The sequence below is a fragment of the Anopheles merus genome, chromosome 3R, assembly GCF_017562075.2.
Source record: "Anopheles merus strain MAF chromosome 3R, AmerM5.1, whole genome shotgun sequence".
Lineage (NCBI taxonomy): Eukaryota > Metazoa > Arthropoda > Insecta > Diptera > Culicidae > Anopheles > Anopheles merus.
In genome coordinates, this window is record NC_054084.1 from 22553657 (window position 1) to 22560999 (window position 7343).

Sequence of the window (7343 nt, forward strand, 5' to 3'; positions counted from 1 at the left end):
CACTCTCTTACTCCCAAACACACAAGCAAACACACAGACACACAAACGGTAATTACAAAAATTCGAACCGAAAATGAAATGAGAACTTATAAATGTATGGGTGCTTCTATATGAAACAAAAAATATATATATAAATAGGTATATATATAGAGAGAGAGACAAAGAGAGAAAGAAAGAGAAAGAAAGGGTTAAGATAGTAACGAACGTAAAAGGAAAGAAAACAAATACAGAATGATATACATATATATACATCTATATTTAAAAAAGAAAAACAAAAAAAAACACAAAACTTAAAGCGATCGAAGAAATAAGAGAAAGAATAAGAAAGTTACAAAAGAATTACAAAAAAAAACTAGTATAACAACACACAAAGATTGACTGTGACTGACCGTTGGTAGCAAATTGGTTAAAGTGTAAAGATTAGCAAAAGAATGATGGTAAAAAGTAAAAAAAAAAACAAACACTAGACAAAACCATAGACACACATACAAAACACATACATAGACACACCTACACGTATAGAGAGATAATGAAACTGTTATACAACCGTTTTGTGGATATAAATAGAGCAAAGAGAGATAAAGAGAGAGAGGGAAAGAGAAAGAGAGAGAAAGAAAGGGAAAGTTGTATGAATCCAACAAACTTAAGACTCTGTGGAACGATAATGTAAAACAAAGTAAAAATGACTGTAGCATACGCGGTGTACACGGAAGCTAACACACACAGTTACAGTTTTTTGAAATCAGACTCCTTAACTCGCCTGATCATCTTCACTTTTTCATGAATGTAATGAATTAATTGCCTTAAATGATATATACAACAACAAAAAAAAACATATATAAATTGCATAAAAATATACAATAAAAATATATTTAAATCGTGGGGGCACAACCAAGCAACCCAGTACGAGCAGAACTGTTATCGGTAGGGGAAAATCCATACGACAGAGCAGAGACAAAACTGAATACAAACACACATACACACACTCACACCAACCAACCACAACGTACACGTACATACATGCAAAGCAGTAATACAGAAAACTAGATCATAGCAGCAGCAGCAGCAGCAGCCGCAGGACATGATTCCCGTTGCTGAGTAGCGGTTAGACAAAACGTTAGACAGCGGTACAATTCGCGCAGTTACATTACGCGACCGTGCTGCACTGGTGGGTGTTAAGATAATGATTTAGTTTTTAGTAAAGGACTCCAGTCTTTTGTTTTTGTAAGACGACACAAACGGCGAGAAAAAGGCACATGCAAAAACGTGCACTACGGCGAAGACGAGACACAAAGTTAAGGAAAAACTAGACCGACAGAAACACTCATGTACGACACGGGTACGGTAGCAGACAAAACAAACAAAGCAAACACGAAAGCAGAAAAGGAAGCAAAACAAAGCAAAAAAGCGCGATGATTAAATGGTTATCTATAATTCTATACATATAGACTATATACATAATGACGTTAGTGGAAAGAAAAGGTAACAATAGTTGTAAGCAAGAGCGCAAGAATGATGAGTTAAGAGAGGTTTGAAGCAGTCTGGACAAACAAACAAAACAAAACAAAACAAAACAAAAAACCACGCGGCAACGCGGTTTACGCACGGTTCAGATGGGGAGGGCACGTTGTCCGGGTGTGACATAGGCATAGGCAAAGTTGATGAACTCTAATATAATTTAAATTAATTTAAAACGCGATGTGAGAGAAACTTTAGATACGAATAATTTTTTGACTAGTGAAAATGGGCAGGGTCGGAGTTTTGCGTTTTGCATTTTTTTTTCGCACTTCGGAGAGAAAGAGAGGGAGAAGAATACAACTGAAGAAGAAGAAAGTAAATTCAGGTATACACAGGCAAAGCAAAAAGATCATAGAAAACACATTCACAATGCGATAAGATGACTGAAAGCGAAGGTTTAATATAAAATCAACAAATAAACACATACACACATAAAGAAAAAAAACATACCGAAGATAATGCGAAAGAATGCGAACGCGACTACAAGTTGATACATGATAGTACATAAACAACAACAAAAACAAAACTCACAATAGCAAAATTTCGGGTAGCTCTTAAGTTCACTGAAAACATTTATTCTATAATCATCCAGATCAAGTTAGGAGGAAAGGCGGTTAGGCAAAAAACAAGGTTAAATAATAATTAAAAAATAAAAACACAACACACAAAAACGTCGGAAGAAACACATCCTTCTGCCGCTCATTAAGATACACAGAAGGGACACACGGTTAATGAGAATATTGCATAAATGATTCACTGAGCGAATGAAGCGAAGCCTTTTTGAAATAAACTGATTAATCCTTATTATGAACCGTTGTGTTGCGTTTTGTTTCACTGCTTATACGGTTGTGGGTGTGGAGGTGTTTGGTGAAACGATTACCAAGGAGGATGTGTGGATCGAGTGAGGCACCGGTGCTGTGGTTTCACATCGTAGAAGTTTTGGAAATAAAGCTACTGTACGAGCAGTCTTTGACGAGTGATGTGTTATTATTATTTGCGAAGATAAGTATACAACTATTTGGATAAGGTTTATTGTTTGATTTATTTACAGTTTAATTTTACGTGTGAAGCTAGGCGCACTAATTTATGTCTATTTTCTGACATCAAAAAGCGGATTGTGAGAAAAGGCTAGCGATTGCTTTACAGCTTCGGAAAGGTTTGTAGGGCATAACAAAAGTTGTTGAACATTTTCCCTCAGTTGTGCGGAACTACTACAGGCTGCAATATCTCAATCTCAAATAGGAGCATATTTCTAGCGCACAATTTATGCGACCATACCACGTACATGTACAATACAGGTAATTACTTAAGATAAACAAAAACCGAACAAACACATACAAAACCCCATCAACCAAGCAGTAAGGTGAACCATTTCATCAGCAGCAAAGACTATTTCTCTTCTCCATTTTCAAGTTTGTAGAAGTTTAACGAAACAGTAAGAAACAAACAAAAACAAATCAATAACAATGAAAAAACAGGAGAGAATAAACATAACTAACAGAGAACGAACGCAAGAGTAGTAGTTAAAAAAAAATAGCAGTGAACGTGAAATTGCTCCAAAAATAAAATAAAAACAAACTCATACGTTCGTCGGTAAGATTCGTTTTTGTTTATTTTTTATTTTATTTCAGAAATTTGTACGTTAGCATAAGACCCCGACTCGGGGTGGAATACTGAGAGAGGTAGAGTGATGTTCGCTATTCGGAAACGGAAAATTCAAAAACTGAACCAAGAACTGATCCTTTTGGAAAAATTTATACTGCAGCACCAGACAGTTGCATTTTGAACCAAAACAACAAAAAACAAAATCTAAAAACATTGAACAAACTGATTGGTGTACAACAAGAGTAAATTCTATTCGAATTCAATCCATTTTGCACACATCTTGTGTTTGTATCATTTTTGGAGTTTGATGTAACAATCATTCATGTAAAACAAATTCAACGATTCAAGAACAAATGTTCTGTACATTGAATAATGCAAATTGTTGGTCCAAAATTGATCCAGTAATCGATAATGATAAGATCATAATTTTGATCTCCATTTTTATTTGAATATTTGTTTCTTCTTTTTATATTCATGTACAATTGAACGAACAGAAAATAAATTATCTCCTTTTTAAAAGTACACTCACTGTACATTAATGAAGAAGTTAAAAGACTTGAGCAAACAGCTACACACACAGATACAGAAACGAGAGCTGGCGAAATGAAACAACAATCATTCTGAATTGGTCCCAAAGCTGTCCAGCACAGGCTGCAAGCTCGGTGCTGTACATTGTTAAATTATGTTTTCTTTTTTGTCTACTGAATTTCTAACAATACAAAAAAACGCTATAAATTAAAGACCTGAACACCGGATGGACTGTGTACCGTAATGCGAACTGTACGTCGTATAGGAGCAAACAAACAAAAAAAAAGCGCTATAAAGAATAAAGATCGTGTACGGTCTTGAAGAACCGATCACTTGAAACATAGTGGATTTTTGAAAAGTGGATTATGAAAAGCAAACAAGCTGGTAAAATACCACACCATCTACAAAACATTCAGAACTCTGTATCAAGACAACTAGCCCACAACAAGTGAAGAAGTAAAATCGAAACCTAGTAAAAATACAAAGAAAAAGATGCATAATTAGTCAAATTCAATACAAATTGTTGGGTTTCAGTTATTTTTTGCCGCGTGATTGATTAACGTGAATGATGACAGTAGCGTGTGTTAGCGGATGAAATAATGAAAGGTTAATAATCGACACCGTTAAAATAATGCTAGCGTGTCTAAAACCAATCAACTTTAGTTTCCTCTTCTATCAGTTATTTTAATGTTATTGAATATGTCATCCATTTTCTTCTCAATTTTCATTACGGCGAAGGAGAAACAAAACAACAAGTGATTGTGATTTGCAAAATCCTATTAGGCATTTCCCAGCTTAACTACTAAATTACTTATGCCAGTTGAAACTCATACCCCTGCAACTTCATTACATTCGACAATCACTTCAAAAGGGCCTAAATTATGCTAATTAAATGCCACAAAGACACAAAGCCGACCGAAGTAAAGAACGTTTGCTGACTTCATTCTGTCGCTGCTTTTCCACGCCACGGGAAAACACGGAAGGAAGCAGTGCGCTGTGTCTTTGTATTGTCATCTTCAGTATCAAGCAAAAAGTGGCAAAGCACAGCGTACATGAAAAGGCACGAGCAACAAGTTCAACGATCTTATTAACATACCCTACAGATGGACACCGAGAGAAGCCGCCGTGTTTTATCAGATCCACCCATTATCCAAATCTGCAAACCGTAAAACCGACGGGTGCTAACAAAAGGGATGGTCATCCGTATCCATCCGTGCGAACCCAAGCCCCAAGAACCGCCACCTTTGTTTTGTCCCGTTAAGAACGCTTATTTGGGGGGGGGGGGCTGCTTTTTGGGGCAACTCATGCTCTGATCTTGTTTTGGGCCAGTGCTATAATTATGGACCACTTTCTTAGACCTCGGCCCGGTATTTTTGAAGGTTTTGGGCTTTTTTTGGAGTTTGAATTCGTTTTGCAGAGACTGTAGCCCTGAGACTTTCCAAGGAATTTAATTGCAAACGGTGGAAATGTGCATAATTATAGGGATTGTACTTCTTTGCAATAAATATCAAATTTAACGCTTCCGTTTTCCGGAAAAGAAAATGCCACTCCCTACTGTCCGGGGAAGAGGCTTTTCATTTTTTTCCCCCGAAACGACCTGTTTAGTAACCTTGACACGACATACACTCGACCCGAGCGCTTAGAGCATCATAAAACATTATGATACTCTACTGATGGTTTGTTCGCCAGTTGCTATTGCCACGGGTGACAAACAATGCAAAACACGTCCAAAATACGACCCTATCTGAGTGTAGCAAACACCTGCAGTGCTGAGAACAGAGTGCGCTTCCGTAAAACAATAGTCAACTGTTCTGGCCGAGGAGCGGAAGGAAGCGTTGGACGACCGAAATGGTTTTTGTTGTTTTTACGCAGACGATTAGTAATGCTCAGGCAGTGAATTTGAATTAGGCACCGATGGGGACGGTTTGTAATTGTTTAAAAGGGCATTCGCTTATGGTGGCTCTCCGGCCACTCGGATGATCGCATCGTTTGGTGTGTTAAATAACATAATTATGATCATGTTGACAACGAGTTTTTAATCGTTCAAAATAATCTGCCACGATTTGTTTGCATTATTGTTTGAAAACATTTAAAAGTCCGTTGCGATTTGGAAGTAAAATATTACAAAAGACCAATTTTAGATTGAAAGACTTGAATAAGCGACCAAACAACAAACCTGTTAGAGAGGCTAGCAGAACATTAGAACCCATAAAAATATCAATAATCTGTTCCAAACATGACAACATATCTATTTTCGATACCTGATCTCAGTCTAGCACTCCGCTCTGACGTGCGCCATCTGCTTCTTCTACACTTGTGTACGATTGATACACTTCATACCTAAGTGGGCAAACTACGCTGTGGCAGGGAGGAAAGAAAAGTCCAATAATACAGCCACCGATGGCTTAATTACAGGCACGCAAACACCATCGTTCCCAATGTGTCGTGTGGTTTGTTGACCGCTGAGTCATCTCGGCTCAGAATCCGAACGCCAAAAGGGGCGATGCAAACATCGCACATGCTGGGCAGACGGGTCGGTACGATCGTACGATGATGTTAGCCGCCGAATGATTCTTAATTGGGCGAGCACAATTATTGATGAGGGTTGGCACAAAAGTGATGATGCTGCACGATTCTCAATCAGTCTGCACGGGCAGCGTAGGCAAATGCGATAATTTGAATTACTTGATAGCATGAAAGCGATTAAGCGGGTGTAATTACGACTTCATTTCAGTAGATTTAAATAGAACTTTTAATCGTTATAAGAATCCTGCGCTGCAAAGGAACTATACAACCAACCCTTCGGAAGCAGCGCGAAGCCCACAAGTTTCGACAAGCTTATTAGCATGACGGTGAACACGATCGCTCCGCAAAAGTTAAATCCCCTCACTGCGCGATCTTTCTTTCGCTCCTGGTTCCTCAGTCCCGTACCGGAAGGAAAGATAACCGAACATCCACCGTCCGGCGAGCGGTTGGGAGCGTTTGTGGGCCCTTAAAAAGAATTTCGGGTGATGCTTTTCTCAATCCTTTTGTTTCTTTTTTTTGCACATACTATGTTCCCAGCTCCCAGCAACCAACGGAACAGGTTTTGTGATGATTTCTTGAAACGATTCAATCGCACGGACGCAAGTACCTTTGGTTTCGATCTTCCGTACGTCCGCACCCACGGGAGGGAGTCTATATCAAGCTCTACAGCAGCTTTTCTTTGTTGTAATGCTCTCTTCACATGAAGCTCACAAACGAGGCGTACTGGAAGCTTAATTAATTATCAAGTTTTTGGGTTGTCGAATTTGGTTTGCGAGTGGTGCTTCTTGCCCCCCCGCTTATGTGCCACATACTGCTGCAGAAGTTGGGATTTCACACATTTAGGAAATACAGGCAGGAGAGTTGAAAAGGATTTTTTATGCTTTTATTTTCTTTTGCAATGCAGGATGTTCCACAGATTAAGCCAATTTTCGTTTTCTTTAAAGGAATGTGTCTGTATCCATTTTGTTTTATTACCATGAAGAATGAACGTTCATGCTGGGATCGTGCAAAAACTGGGTAAGATCGTTATAAATTATTTCAGTTTGTTGTGGTCGTGGTGCAGTGTTATAAATTTTGGCCATTTACTTGAATCCGTCTTTGTGTTATTCTAATATTTTTTAAAATTTATTTGTTTTAGAGGTAATTTATTTATTTTATATAAATTA